Here is a 16,210-nt window from a genome sequence, read left to right as displayed (position 1 = left end):
TGGTTTACTAGAATAGAACATGCCAATCAAAGAGGAGAAAACAAATATAAACTAATTATGTTTTAAAGAGAAATACCCCAGACTGCTTGGAAATCAGTCTCTCAGGAACAGAATTCCTTGTTAACGTGTAAGAAATAAGTACAAATTGCTCCTCCAGTGTCTTTAAGTGCTCAGGAGTGGAGGAGAGATATGAAAAGGAAGCCCAGAAGACAAAGGAGAAGGCACAAAGGAGATAATGAGGAAGGGATAGGAAATGAATGCTCAACAGGTTGGTATCCTCTGCAAGGTTAAAAGTGGCCCCTTTGCATTTAAGGACAGCATTATTCTTCATGCCTACGGACAGAAAAGCCACTATGCAAGCCCTGGTTGTTTGCTTCACTTCATTAATAATAATCTGTTCTATTCCTCACTGCAGACTATGAAGTGTGACATAGAAAAGCAACCTAGTAGTATAATACAATGAAAAATGAAAGTGAGTCCTTTTTCCTGATTCAGCATCTTACAATTCGATCTATACTGGTTTAGCTCCTGGTTAGGCTGGACACCCAAAACATTAGCCTGAAATTTATGGACATTTAGTGTGCTCTCACATCCTGAAGCAAATTATTGTTTCTATGTAAGTGACACCAATGTTGCTAATAAATCCCAATTTATCCAGGAAACATTTTGGACCAGCCAGACATCTATACATACATCTCATGCTATAGATCTAAATGTAAAATATTAATAAACACATATATGATCTAGAAATACCCTAGTATAAGACTATCCGAATCAGATCATTTGTTTTGGTGCCATCATTTGACACTGCATCTTGTTGCCATGGTTTATACTAACTGCTCCAGCTCAGTCATTCAGTCCAGCCCTTTTCACCAATCTGCAATTGAGACATCTGAAGATTTCATTAACTGACCTGAGATTAAAAATACTAACTGAGCAAGTTTCCCCTCAAAATGTTTCTCAATAGCATCAAAGATGAAGAACAGTGAGGGTGGCATCTGTGAAACTAGCAGAAAACTCACTCTCTCCATTCAAATTATCCTTTGCTTTACTAACTTTACTTGCAAGCACTGAAAACAATAAAGGGCAGGGAATGGAGACTAAAACTGTGAGATGCTTCTCAAAAAATTTGTACAAAAATACTTTGATGACAATGTCTGTTTGCATGTGCTTTTCTGTTTGTAGCCAGTACTACAATGCTATGCCTAATTATTCTAGGAAACCAATAACTGTGTGTGTACATTTGTCCACCCGGGTCAAGATTTTAAAAAATGACTAGTGATTTGAGTGCCTTAATTTGAAGAGCAAGACCAAAATTTTCAAACCGATAGCTGAAGTTTGACATCTAACAAGGTATGTAGGTGCCTCAGTAAACAGGTGGGTATTCAGAGCAGTACTGGCTCCCAAACAAATAAACAGGTGCTGTAAATGCTCACCATCTCTGAAAATCAGGCTACTCATTTATGTGCTTAAAATATGAAATTAGGTGTCTGACTTCAGGTCCCAAAGTTATAAACTCTTGTTATAAATAATAAACACAGTTGTTATTAAGACAGAGTTTTGATTAGAGTTTGACAAACCAGTTAAGAGCTAAGTCCAGAATCACAGAGGCGGTTTTGTGATAGGTGCATGCTTGCAGCAAAGTTGAACAGTGTAAGTACATGCAAGCCCACCCCAAACAAAAGTGGTGAGCAGGCTGTTGTGTTGCTAGTTATTTAAACTCGTCATAAAATTAACTTTACACTGTTGGGGAGGGTCAAGTAACTGAGCTATTAATTACCACAATGAAACACTTGGCACAGCTTTCCAATGACTCTGTTAATCTTTATTTGTATTTGGAAATACCGGCCATGCCATATAAAACAATGAGAATTATCTTGGCCACCTCTCTTCAGACACCTTCTGCTACACTTTACACTGCTACTACACTCTAGGGATGTTAAAATAGCAGCTAATTTAATAGTCGATAAACCTCATGAATTCTTATCAGTTAGTCAACTATTCTATAGTGGGTAGGGTTGCCAGGTGTCCGGTATTGACCTGGACAGGCCGGTATTTTTGCCTCCTTTCTTGTAAAAAAAAAATCAGAAAATACTGGGCCCAGCCGCCAGCCTCCCCCACCTCGGGCCTCAGCTCCCCTGCTTACCTGGTTTTACAGAGAAGCTCCCTTCTTGCTGCTCAACCAAAAACCCAAGATGTCTGCCGGCAAAAAACGTCAAGACCAGAGCAAGAGGAAGCAATGCCTCCCCTGGGTCTTAGTGCTCAACTTCCCCTCTTTCTATCCCTGGCCTATTCTGACTCTGCACACAATTAAAGGGGCCATACTGTTTTATTCTATTTATTTATTTTTTTGCTTAATCACTCTTGGGGTCCTTTTTTTTCTCAACAACTTTTTGGTCCCACCCCCTCAACAGAATTTTCCCCTTTTTTGGGGAAGGTTCAGTATTTCTGTTGAAACCATCTGGCAACCCTAACAGTGGGGCTGGCAGCCAGTGCACTCTGGCCCCACTCCCAGGGAGCCCCCTGCTACCCTGTACTGCTGCCTCTCTATCAGAGGCAGCAGTGCAAGGTGCCAGCCCAAAGCTGGTCCAAAAGGGGAGCTGGTTTAAAAACCAGCTCCCCTCATAGATCAGCTGCCTGGATTCCACCCGTCTCCCCACGCTTGCCAGTAAATTTTAACAGGCTGGCCAGCAGCCTGGCTCAGTCCTGTTTTTGCTGGGTCCAGGACCTACCCCTGCTGTGGCTCTGCATTTAAAGCAATGTTTCTTAAAGTGTGTTCTGTGGTACACCGGGTGTGCCGTGAGGAAGTCAGAGGTGTGCCGCAGAGAGAACAGCATTCAAAATGGCCGCCCTTAAAGGAACAAGCCTTTTTTTTTCCCTCAACAACTTTTCCCTGGGGGCTTTTTTCTTTTCTTCTCAACAAAAAAAATCCTTGGTGTTCCCCATAAAAAAAATATTGTTTAGTGATCCTCGGTCTTAAAAAGTTTAAGAAACACTGATTTAAAGTGTATTCAGATCTGGAGGGCAGGCAGCCTAGCTCAGTTTTGATTTGCACCAGGTCCGGGAGCTCAGACCTACCCTGGACAGGGGCTGCTGACACCCCATGCTGCTGCCTTTTAAACTGGTCCCCTCGTCGACCTGCTCCCACCTGGCACCAAACGCTGTTGCCTCGGATATAGAGGCAGCCACACAGAGTGGCAGGAGGCTCCTCAGAAGTGGTGATGGAGTGCACTGGCTGCTGTCCCCTCCCGCCCCCCCCCCCCCCCCCCCCCGGGGACTATAGAAGAGTGGAGTAACCAATACAAATTCATAAGATTAGTTGACTATTCAATTAATCGATATTTAACATCCCTAGTGCAGGCCAGAGCCAGCCAGGGAGACCCCATGGGAAAGCTGGAGAATTTTTAGTGTATGCGCAGGTGCGCATCTTATAGGGAACGGAGCTCCCCCAATGGGCGGGGCTCATTAGCAGCTGAGGGCATGGCCTGGCAGAGTGCCGCAGCCCCGCAGGCAGGGGTTTGCAGCTCACCACCAATCTGCGGACAGGTGGTTGGAAACTGCTGGCTTAAGAGAGTACACTTATTAAGTTTGAAAATGATACCAAGCTGGGAGGGGTTATAACTGCTTTGGAGGATAGGGTCAAAATTAAAAATGATCGGGACAAACTAGAGAAATGGTCTGAGGTAAATAGGATGAAGTTTAATAAGGACAAATGCAAAGTGCTCCACTTAGGAAGGAACAATCAGTTTCACACATACAGAATGGGAAGTGACTGTCTAGGAAAGAGTCCTACAGAAAGGTATTTAAGGGTCATAGTGGACCACAAACTAAATATGAGTCAACAGTGTGACAGTGATGCAAAAAAAGCAAACATGATTCTGGGATGCATTAACAGGAGTGTTGAGAGTGAGCAGGGGTGGCCCGTCCATATAGGCGAACTAGGTGGTCACCTAGGGCGCCAAGTTAAATGGGAAGCCAAATGGTGGCACAATATCATTAAGGTGTTTGGAGGTGGGGGTGCCAATTGCATGGTTCGCCTAGGGCACCAGTTGCTGGCAGCTTCCCACTCCTCTGCTTGGCTGCAAAGAGCAAAACAGAGCCAATGGGAACCGCAAGTCTCCATGGCCGCAGCGCCAGTAAATAAACAAACTGGGGCGGCCAATTATTTTGTTTCTCAAAGTGCTTTCACGAAGCACTTTCAGAAACACTGATCTAGATGATGCTTTGTCCTGCCATGAGGGCAGGGGACTGGACTTGACGATCTTTCGAGGTCCCTTCAGTATTCTATGATTCTATGATATTTAAGCCCTCCTACAGGTTTCCTGTCTCTTTCTTAAAAATGGGCAAATTGTCCCGAATATTCTGTCTTCTCCCATTCAATATTGGTGAGTCCTGCTGCTGACCAGGTCTCTGGTCACCAGCCACCTGCCCACCCACAGTGAGTGGAGGATCCAGTAACTGACAGGGAGGGTAAGTGGGTAAGACTGGTATCAGGGCAAAGCTGCAGTGTTTGGGGCTGGCCACTCCCCATGCTGGTCCATCAATGCAACCCCCACTACATGCTGGCTCTCTGTCAACGGGGCCTCACCCCCTCCTTCCTCTCCCATTTCTGGCCAGCACTCACTGTGAACTGTAGTGGCTGGTGAATGGGGGCAGGTTGTGTCGCCTCTGCTTCCCCATCAATTGGCCCTTTACATGCTCACCTTCTTGCTGTCCTGTCCATGCTTTGCCCCTTCACCTCTCCCAGTTACAGCCTCTGGTCGGAGTGGTCAGATCACCAATAGCCTGGCTACTAGGTTCCTTCCTTCCAGGGATGTTAAATATTGGTTAATTTAATAGTCGATTAACCTCATGAATTCCTATTCTATAGTCCCCAGGGGATGAGTCCAGAAACCACTGAACTCTGGCTGGTTTAAAAACCAGCTTCCCTCACGGACCGGCTACCTGTCACCCAATGCTGATGCCTCTGATAAAAAGGAAGCAGTGCTAAGTGGCAGCAGCACCTGTCTAGGGGAGTCTGACTGAGCTCCCAGACCTGGTATGAGCTGGAACTGAGCCGGGCTACCTGCCCGCCTGGCTCCTAACACACTTTAAATGCAGAGCTGCAGCAAGGGTAGGTTCCTGACCCACCACAAGCCAGGACTGCCTGCTAAAAAATTTACTGGTGGCATGGGAGGAGGGAAATGCATGTAGTCTAAAGCATTAACCTATGTGCTTTTGCTTTTAGGTTAATCAACTACACTATTACAGCCCTACTTCCTTCCCCTCTGCCGCTGGCTGAGCTGGTGCCCTGGGAAAGACCAAGATGCTCTAGTATGAAGCACTGATCAGGAACCAAGCCCTGAACAGCCATGGCATGGGAAGCCTTGCCGTCCCTCAGCCAAGCTCTGGAGGGGTGAATTTGAGGGGAAGCCATTTCCAGCCTGTTCAATTCCTGACTCTGCAGGGTCCACTGCAGCTCTTTGAGCAGGGACCCCCTTCACCCACCCACTCCCCACCTTGGGTCCTGCCCCCAGGGAGTGTGGGGCTTCTCCATCCCCTAAGCACCCTGCCCTTCTGAGCCACCTCTCTGGCTGGGTTCACAGAAGCCCTGGCAGTCAGGCTACCTGAGCCCAGGTGCACAAGGCCTCCTGCCCATGCTGTAGCTGGGGGACAGTAAGTGGCTAGCAGCAGTCTGGAGGTGTTAGATGCCTTTTGACACTGTACTGTCAGGAAGGGACAAGCTGCTCCCAGCCACAGAGGAGTGGTGTGGGGGAAATGAGCTCTCCAAAGACATGGGCCAAGTCATCTCTTCAGTCCCATGCCTGGAAGCAGTTCCCACACAATGCAAAGAGGCTGCTGCTGGCCACATGCTGGCATGAACCCTGGGAAAAATCTGGGGAGGAAGACATGTGACCTGCATGCCCATCACCTGTTGCCTTAGAAAAATGCAGCACCAGGTGAGGTTGATCCATCCTGGAGACCCAACAATGCATGAATGGCAGAGGGTACCTGGCAAGAGGGTCAGGTCAGTCAGTCCCCTCTCCTCTTGTAAGAGAGGTTTACGGGAATGTGTGTGTGTCACCCATCCCAAAGTGAGCCCTAAAGCCTTAAAGATGAGAAGGTAAATAAAATAACTCCGATTACTCAGTATTTCTTTTTTTAATAGGGGCTCAGTCAGCCTGAGGTTAATTTGAACATGTTTACTGCATAGTTCCTATTTGCCGCTAAACTCACTTGCATGTAAATAATTTTACCAGATGTCCCATATTCAGCAGAAGGAAATAGTCTCACCCTATGACTACTACAACAGCTTCACTTTTTGATACACAAAAGTATTGAGACTTGTGACGTCATGGAACAGAATCAGAGTCTGGGACCATAACTGCAAAATTCCCGCTTAGGAGAAATTAAAACTATTCTGAAGCTCTCTCCTTTTGTACCACATGCAAGAGACATCTTTTTGCAACAGTCTTCCCTCAATTACAGCGTCTCTCTAGAAACACCAACTGTGCTGTCAGAAGAACAAGGACAAAAAGAGAGGTGAGAAGAGAAACAGAAAAGGACAAAGGTGGAAGATGAATATGGCCAGAAAACTGAACCTGCTCCTGAGGAGGAAGAAGAGGACCTTCAGTGTCCCCTAAACCTTGCAATATATTTGCAGAATTTTCTGACACTTGAATATTATGGAATGGGCATGGTATATACAGATAGACTGAAATTTGCAGCATTCTGATTCTGCCCCAAGCATGTTAGACTCACGTAGATGCAATTACACTGGCCACTGAAGTGTCCACGTTCCATAAATATAGAAAAAACAACAAGAAGTGACATCTAATCCTAAAAGGAAACAAATGTCATCAGTGCCACTCTGTTGATCCTGCCCATTTGTTAAAATTTGGCTCTTCAATTTGTGAAACAAGTGGGGTCTCCTTCAGGCAAGCACATGCCTGGTTTAGACAGAGGCCTAACCTGAACCATGGCTATGGGGTCAGTCAGATCAGTACCTGATGATTAAACCAGAAGATGATGGGAGGATCTGTGTGGAGAAAGATTATTGACAGCTGTAGCAGAATCCTGATAACTATCAAACATCTGAGAAGTAATCAACAAAATAGAATAAGGGAGCTCATACAAACCATGCAGCACTTGGGCTTTGGGCAGTAAGTGTGGATCAGAAATCAGTTTCGTGGACCAACTGCTACGTACAATGTGTCAGCTGATTCAGGTTATCACACAATGTCTTAAAGACTATTATGGGGAAATACTAGTCATATATGTAAAGTCTGATTTATGGGCTCAGTGCGAAGGGCCAGCCCATTACCATTGCTGTTCTATTTTGGTTCTTGTAGTGCTCCCATCACCATGATAGTGAAGTGCCACAATCAAATCTCCATCTTCAATATCCATGAGCTGATCCCCTGTGCTAGACTCCTTTCTGCATGCCTCAGAGCTCTGCCCTAGAAAGATTCTGATTTTATAAAATGTGGAGAACTTTGGCATTCGGATACGACACTGAAGAGTGCAGTATAAGAACCTGGAGAAAAAAACGAGAATCCCTACATTGTTAAAGTTTTGTTTTGTTTTGTTTATGATAGAGGAAGGTGAGCTGGCTCATTCTATTTTCTTTGGAGGCTGAAGCTATGGCAAGTGGGTGTGGTTTCAGGCTGATGAACAATAAAAAGCGTGGAAAAACTTAAAAATCAACTAATAGTCTAGTTGCATCTTAAAGACTAACAAAACATGTAGATGGTATTATGAGCTTTCGTGGGCAAAACCCACTTCTGTATGGTTTTCAGAATTGGGCCAGTATTACCTATTAGATGGTGGGAATGGTTTGTGCTGCATCACATTGCTATATTGTCCCTTACTGTGTTTGACCCTACTCTTGTTTTAAAAAATATATAAAGATCAAATAACTCAAAAGCCAACATGTTTACTCTGCAAAAGGATGTTTAAATGAAACGTGAATGTGTCTGTGCACATGGTTTATAATGCAGATAATGTAGGGTTTTAGCATAACTGTGATCAATGAACAAATTGCATCAATTTCTTATCGTTAGTTTTCTTCATTGATGATTTGCCATGGTCACCCTTTCTTATTATTATTAAGGAGTAAAGAATGACTAAACTGCTCATCTTTGCTTAAGGAAATAACCAGCCGTAATTCATGTTCATCCAGATTTAGAAATAAAACCAAGCCCCTGTTCAAGGACATCTCCACAAACAACCCATGCCAGGCTTAGTAACGTTATAGCAGCCAGTACTGCAAAACAAGGAGATTACTATTTAGAGATGCTTGGTCACAGAGGAAATTGTTATCCACAGAATTAACATGCAATAAGGTCTATGGCACATCCTATAGTTAAAAAGGGAAATTAATGCAAAAATATAAAGCTTTCTACTTCCCATGTTAATGAACTGCAATCTGGTAGAAAGGTTAGTTTTGACTAATCAGGCTGCGATCTTAAAAGAGATGTTAGCATTTTTTTTCAAACTCCTAACGCTGTTCAGATTCATGACCCATCGGAAATGACTAGAAGTGGCATGTGAAAATTCTTTTTACAGCCAGCACTTAGAAAATGGAAAACATCTGCTCCTATTAGTGAGTCAGGAAAGTAAAAATTCAGGACTAAATAGCAAGGTTTTGACTGTGAAGAAATGGATCTGGAGCATGGCTAATCAAAGCAGAGGAGGGTGGTTCCTAAAAATCCTCTAACATAGCTCCGAAAGGAAACGGGACCCACTGATAAATGGTGTGGAGATCTTGTAGGGATGTATCCAGAATCAAGGACAATTCTTTGCTGGGCCAAAGATGCCCAGACACTGTCAAGGATTTTTTAAAAATGGGATATTGAGTGTTCTCAGGGTATTGCAGAAATTAGTTTGGAGGCCGTGTCCTGTCAGGGTAAAATCAGCATTCCAAAGTTCAAAGGTGCTCTGTTTGCACTGCCCTGTGATGATAGCCCTCTGAGCTATTAGGACCATATGCAAGGCAAGTGCCCCCTTAACAGCTCTTGGCCTCATGAATATAGGCAGATGAAGGGGATGGGCGGGGAGAGGGGGGTATTTTGAATGACTCAGATTCCCCAACATAGTGCACCACACCTTAGTACAATGCTCCATTCAAACCCCAATTCTTTGCAGTCCAGTCCAGTGCAGCACTCAATCAAATACAATCCCTACAGTGCACCACACCTTGCTGCAATGTACTAACCACATGCCTTATAGTACAACTGGCCCCCCCAAGTCATACACAGGGTAAGAATGTGAACGACTAGTCAAGTAGTCAACTACTGTATCTGATAAGGAAATGCTTATCGGACAGACAACACACTAGTCAACTAGTCATTCCTCCTACCCCCTTCTGTCTCTATCAGAAAGAGGCAGCAGGGCGGGGGAGAGGCAAGGAGGAAATGGGGTGCTTCAAAACAGCAGCACTGCATGGAGCCTGGGCTCCACGAGGTGCTGCTGCTTTGAAACGCTGCAAGAAGCCTGATGCCGGGCTCCCCACGGTGTTTCAAAGTGACAGTGTTGCATGGAGCTCAGGTCAGCAGGAGACCCGGGCTCCATGAGGCGCTGCCGCTTTGAAATGCTATGGGGAGCGCAGGGCCATGTCCTGCTGTCCCCGTGCTCCCCACAGCACCTCCACCTTTGAACTATAGTAACACTTCAAGGCAGAGGCAACCTTATCAGCTAATCGAAATTTATCATCCCTAACGCAAGGAGGTGCCATGGGTGCAAACACCCCCCTCACAGCCTGCCATTGTCCCCCAGTGCTCTGGCCAGAATGGGGAAGGTACAAGCGGCACGCTGCACCAGCCTCCCTCCCCTGTGCTCCGGCCAGCTGGGAAAGGCAGATGCAGCACTACACCAGCCTCCCTCCCCAATGCTTTAGCTGGCTGGGGGAAGGTAGAAGCAGCACACTACAACAGCCTCCCTTCCCTGTGTTCCAGCCAGCCAGGAAAGGCAGAACTGGCAAGCTACACCTGCCTCCCTCACCTGTGCTCCAGCTGGCCACAAAAGGGAAAAGTGACACGGTGCATCAGCCTCCCTCTCCTGTGCTCCTGCAGGCCAGTAAAGGCAGAAGTGGCATATTGCACCAGCCTCCCTCTCCTGTGCTCCAGCTGGATAGGGGAAGGCAGGGGTTCATTTCCCTCCTCCCTCTCCCTCAGGATGCAAAACTTGGACTGTTCTGTGCTGACAGAGCTGCAGCCAGTCCTCCTCACTCAAAGTAAGGAAGGGTCCCTGCGCTGGTCTCACAGTAAGTGAAGGGCAGTGCACAAGAATACCCCTACCTTACTCAGATGCCAATACATGGCTTGGACCATCTGTAGTTTGCACAGACATAACACAGGCAGCACCTTGGGCTTTTTAAAGATGGTTGTTATTTATAATCAATAATTTTACAGAAGTATACATAGAATAAATAAGAAGCTACAGAAAACTCTACATGAGTATCATGACTCCTTTCCAAATATTGAGCCTTGGGGAGCATGGCTTTGGAATGAGTATTGGAGATAGACTCTGTGAGTAGCTGGAGAACTAGGCATGGAAGATGCCATTTCACATGCTCTGCACAGGGTTGGGCTGTACAGCACAAGGACCTGTTAGTCACAGCAGCAGCTCACAACACTGTTTCAGAGTCATGCTTTCTGCAGAGCTGAAGGGCAAGAAAACATACATCAAGGTTCATTTAACAGAGAACCATGGTACTTACAACACAGGCACAGGGCAATAACTAGCCACATCACTTAGATCTGGGGCCACATTCTCCTCCTCCTCACCTCACCAAGTCAATGGATTTACACTGATGGCAACTTACTGCTGGGAGAGGACATCTGGCTAGGTACCCTTTGTGAGCCTGCCTTGCAGAGATGCTGATCAGTCCCAACTACCACAAGAGTTAAAGCGAGACACAGATACGCCACACCTCTGAAACGCAAGCTCTTTATGAAGCTCCCCTATGCAGTAGGTCCAAATCTGCATTTCTGGCTCCTTGTGTTGTCACTGATACATGTGCAACAGTGTGCAAAGAGGGTGTGAAATACAACTCATGGGTGTTGGTGGCATTCTGCACACCTTTACTGACACAAGGTGCACAGCAGTGGTAAAATGGGCTGTAGGGCTCCTTGATGCAGCTTGGCAATGTGTCCCAAAGCTGAATTGGTGAAGTATCAACACTACACAACAGTTTAGGTCAGGAAGTGGAGGAGAGTAACCATGAGACATTGAAGAGGGAATTTAGAGAGGCAGAATATTAACCTTTAGCTACTAAAGGGTTCATCCACACAGCACCCTAAACTCAAAATAGCATATTTTGAAATTTGGATCATCTATGCAGCGCCAAATTTTAAAATAACATGCTATTTCAAGCCCTTCCTTCACCTTCATGCAACAAGGTTTACCAGGATGCCGAAACAGCACGTCTGTTATTTCAAAAAATATTTCGAAATAGCAGGCGGCTTGTATAGATGCGGGGTAGCTATTTCGGGATACCTCTGGTATCCCGAAATAGCCGTGCAGTGTAGACTTACCCATAGACCAGCTGGATGCATTAATATTACAGATTGCCTCACCTCGTCTATTATCTTGGGACTGACATGTCTACAATGACACTGCATAGAAGAATTAGCTATCAGGCCCGTAAGCAGGAGGGATACGAAGGGTGTGAATGCACCTTTCCATGGTCAAAATTCAAAATAACCCAGACAAACTGGAGAAATGATCTGAGGTAAATAGGATGAAGTTTAATAAAGACAAATGCAAAGTACTCCACGAAGGAAGGAACAATCAGTTTCACACACACAGAATGAGAAGCAACTGTCTAAGAAGAATACTGCAGAATGGGACCTAGGAGGCATGGGGTTATAGTGGAACACAAGCTAAATATGAGTCAACAATGTGACAGTTTTGCGAAAAAAAGCAAACATGATTTGGGGATGCATTAACAGGAGTGTTGTGAGCAAGACACGAGAAGTCATTCTTCCGCTCTACTCTGCACTGATTAGGCCTCAGTTGGAGTATTGTGTCCAGTTCTGGGCACTACAGTTCAAGAAAGATGTGGAGAAACTGGAGAAGGTCCAGAGAAGAGCAACTAAAATAATTAAAGGCCTAGAAAACATGAGTTGAGTGAAAACTGAAAGAATCGGGCTTGTTTAGTTTAGAAAAGAGAAAACTGAAAGGGGATATGATAGCAGTTTTCAAGTATCTAAAAGGGTGTTACAATGAGAAGGGAGAAAAATTGTTCTCCTTGGCCTCTGATGATAGGACAAGCAATGGGCTTAAATTGCAGCAAGGGAGGTTTAGATTGGACATTAGGAAACACTTCCTAACTGTCAGGGTGGTTAAACACTGGAATCAATTGCCTAGGCCTAGGGGGTTGTGGAATTTCTAACACTGGATATATTTAAGAGCAGGGTAGACAGACATCTATCAGGGATGATCTAAATCAGGACTAGTTAACTTTGGAAGCTCCAAGGGCCACAATGATACTCACAGAACATGCAGAAGGCCACTACTTAAGTGTGGTTGCATACACATGCAAATATATATGCAAATAGCTTCTTTCCTGCTGACAGGCATGAATAGAAAGATTAAGATAAGACTACACAAAACACAGGCCCCACTTAAATTAGTTCTGCTGATATTAATAAAATGCAATATTTACCTGATTTCCACCCATATGACATCATTTTAAATTCCTGGACTGTCATTGCTCATTAAACTACTAAAACGTATAACAACAGAAGACCATTATATGGACTACTTTTTTGTTTTGGCTCCCACCCACGGGCACCGGGTTGAGCCCTGCGTAAACCCAAACTGCACCGCGGGCTGCAAACAAATGGGCCGTAGGCCACATGTGGCCCACAGGCCACGTGCTGAGGAGCCCTGATCTAGATGGTGCTTCGTCCTGCCATTAGGGGAGGGGACTGCATTTGTTGACCTCTCAAGGCCCCTTCCAGTTCTAAAATTCTATGGTCCCATGGGGCAGATTCAGGTTGGGCTGGGGAAAGCTGGGACAACATGTTGCCCCAACCAGCCTCCCTCCCCCATGCTCCGGCTGGCTGGGGAAGGGAGCTGGGGCTAATTCCCCTCCCACAGGAGCAAGACCAGGGACAGGGCTGGGCCTCGTTCCCGGGGAGGGAGGGGAGAATTAGCCACAACCTTCCCCCACCCGACAAGGGCATGGAGGAGGGAGGCTCAGGCAGTGTGCCACTCCTGCCTTCCTCTAACTGGCTGGAGCTCACTGACTTGGGGGGCCATGGCTGGGGGTACATTTGCACCTTTGTGGTCCACCTTTACAAAAAAGCATACACAGAAATTCCTGTGTACGGGCCTGCCCCCACATACTGTAATACAGAATCTCACCCCAGAGTAGAGGACCTACCCCCACTGCATCTCGCCCCAGTGCAGTGCACAAAGTTGACTGAGTTCCCTGCCTCACCCCTCTTTTTCTCTCTGTTGTTAAGGCCTAACTTTCATTTTCCATGTTTTCTCTCTTTCCATAAAGTAAAACCAGTTTGCCTGCTCGTGCACCCACCCAGCTTTAGATAAACTCTTCATTATTTTTCACATGCATCCAACTAACTTGCAGAAAAACTCTGCCACTTCCCCCTTCCCCCCCCCCCACAACCTTTATTTGAATGGTGTTATAGCAGCAGACCTAACTGATAAGGACTATAACAGAGCCATCCACCAATAAGAATGAGAACCCAAGGGGGAGAGCTATTGCCATTGAAAGGAAGCTATATAGGATGCCCCAAAGGAAAGATAACAAAATGCCGATGGTCAGAAAAGATAGAGTTGGTTTCATCCTTCCTCTTGCCTTTATGTTACAAAAGGAGATCAGGCATTCTTACCTCCAGGGAATATTTATTACCATTCTGGGTTTCCTCCAGATCAAATAGAAGCTAGCGGATGCATTTGTTAGTGCTGCCTTTTATACCCTCACATACCACATTTGGACCTAGGAATGCAGCACTCGCTTTGTACAAGGAAATGGCCAATTTGTTATTTGCTGCAATCATTTTACTGCACACTGCTTTCCAAGTGCCACTGAACCCACACACTTTCTGGATGTGATTCACTGCCCCAAGTATTGGCACTTAGACCACTTACAGAGAGGAAGAGTGAATGTGCTCTACTGCCTTAACTGAGAGCCAGCTGGCTTTTAGCTCAAGTGATAGAGGCTCAGGCTCCAGAAGTCCCAGATTAGATTCTGCATTATACCATCACTACTAATATTCAATTCTTTAATATCTGTGAAGCACTTTGAGGTCCTCAGATGAAAGGTGCTGTAGAAATGTGATTGGGCAACAAAATGGCAAATGAAATTTCATGGTGATAAATGTAAATGCACATTGGAAAAAATAATCCCAACTATACATACAAAATGATGGGGACTAATTTAGCTATAACTACTCAAGAGCAAGATCTAGAAGTCATTGTGGATAGTTCTCTGAAAACATCCACTCAGTGTGCAGAGGCAGTCAAAAAAGCAAACAGAATGTTAGAAATCATTAAAAAAGGGACAGATAATAAGACAGAAAACATCTAATTGCCTCTATATAAAACCATGGTATGCCCATATCTTGAATACCATGTACAGACATGGTCACCTCATCTCAAAAAAAAGATGGCACTGGAAAAGTTTCCGAAAAGGGCAACAAAAATTATTAGGGGTATGAAATAGGTCACATCTGAAGAGAAATTAAAAAGACTGGGACTTTTCATCTTAGAAAAGAGGAGACTAAGGGGGGATATGATAGAGGTGTATAAAATCATGACTTACTTGTTCCCATAACATAAGAACTAAGGGGTCACCAAATGAAATTAATAGGTAGCAGGTTTAAAACAAACAAAGGAAGTTTTTCGTCACACAGCGCACAGTCAGCCTGTGGAACTCCTTGCCAAGGGATGTTGTGAAGACCAGGATTTTAACAGGATTCAATTCATGGAGGTTCAGTCCATCAATGGCTATTAACCAGGATGGGTAGGAATGGCGTCCCTAGCCTCTGTCAGAAGCTAGGAATGCGTGAAGGGAGACAGATGGCTTGAAGATTCCCTGTTCTGTTCACTCCCTCTGGGCCATCTGGCATTGACCACTGTCGGAAGACAGGATATTGGCCTAGACGGACCTCTAGTCTGATCCAGTAGGGTCATTCTTATGTTAAATATATTGTGTTGTCAGGAATTATTATTGTTCCATTGGATCTGTCTACATTGCGATGTACCTTGCAAGAGTATTGTGAATTCCTATAGCATACAAAGCATTCCAACAGAACTTTCCATGCTGGCATGGATTAATCATTGCATAAAACTTTGGAAAGGGGCATCTGTTAGTGGAAGACTTCCAAGGACTGCCTCTGCCTGGCTGTGAAACAGAACTCTCAAAGACCCAGGAACAGACAAGTCATAAGGATATGCATTTTCCTTTTCAGGAACTCAGATGGTACCGTTTAAAACAAAGTGTGTTCTGTTATGGCAACATTCAAGGTATAGCAAACTAAGAAAAGAAACAGCTTAAGATAGTTCCTCCCTTAGCTCACTTACTGTAGAAGGTAGGGGATTATGCTCAAATTCAGACATAAAAGGTGGAGTTTATGGTATAAACCAGGCCTTTGAAGTATTTATGGTTAAAAGAAAAATTAGGCAGCGTATCACACATTCAAAAAAATAGATATTCATGAAACAAACAGCATGGTGTACCAGCCAAAACTAGTTCAGTTTTCCGCAAGTTATTATGTGGGTAAAGTAAAAAATTACTTGAGTGCTTGAGCTTCCTATCTCCTCCCCAAAATAAAATCACTTTTACATGTTGTGGGCTCAACACAGTTAAGGTTTACATTCCTAGTCGCTACTCAGTGTAACTGCTATCATGATATTGGCCAGTTAACTAGACATTTTAAGCCTTCAAAGTTTAACTGACTAAACCTTTATGAGCACAGAGTTTGAGAACATTTGTTAAGAATAAAACCCTTAGATTATTTTGTCCTACAATTAAAGAAAGCCCAAGCTTTCCTCATTATCACTGAAAGAGGGAGAAAGGCGATAGACCTTAATGAGAGCATTCTCAAGGTATTTCAATCCTATGAGTTTTGGCCCTGGTGGTAACCAGTTTAAACTTTTCATTTTCAGTGTATCAGGAACATGAAGAAAACAGAGGGCCCTTCAAAATTATTTTTATTGCACAGGAAAAAAATTACTCCAAGTGAACAAAAGTGTT

The 16,210-nt window shown here is 44.7% G+C and overlaps 1 protein-coding gene and 1 long non-coding RNA gene across 2 annotated transcripts in view; one reads left to right on the top strand and one right to left on the bottom strand.

Annotated features, from left to right (window-relative positions):
• LOC142819410 (uncharacterized) overlaps positions 1-5,648 on the top strand; it is a 36,436-nt gene extending 30,788 nt beyond the window's left edge. Inside the window, exons 3-4 of the long non-coding RNA XR_012897289.1 lie at positions 1,219-1,353; positions 5,228-5,648. This is a non-coding gene — a long non-coding RNA (uncharacterized LOC142819410). The remainder of the gene's footprint in view (positions 1-1,218; positions 1,354-5,227) is intronic.
• Positions 1-16,210, bottom strand: part of SLC45A1 (solute carrier family 45 member 1) — a 311,140-nt gene that overhangs the window by 288,322 nt on the left and 6,608 nt on the right. The gene's annotated exons all lie outside the window — the stretch shown is intronic.

Source organism: Pelodiscus sinensis, chromosome 23, assembly GCF_049634645.1.
Source record: "Pelodiscus sinensis isolate JC-2024 chromosome 23, ASM4963464v1, whole genome shotgun sequence".
Lineage (NCBI taxonomy): Eukaryota > Metazoa > Chordata > Testudines > Trionychidae > Pelodiscus > Pelodiscus sinensis.
Note: the sequence above shows the minus strand (reverse complement) of the source record. Positions and strands in the feature narration are given on the sequence as shown.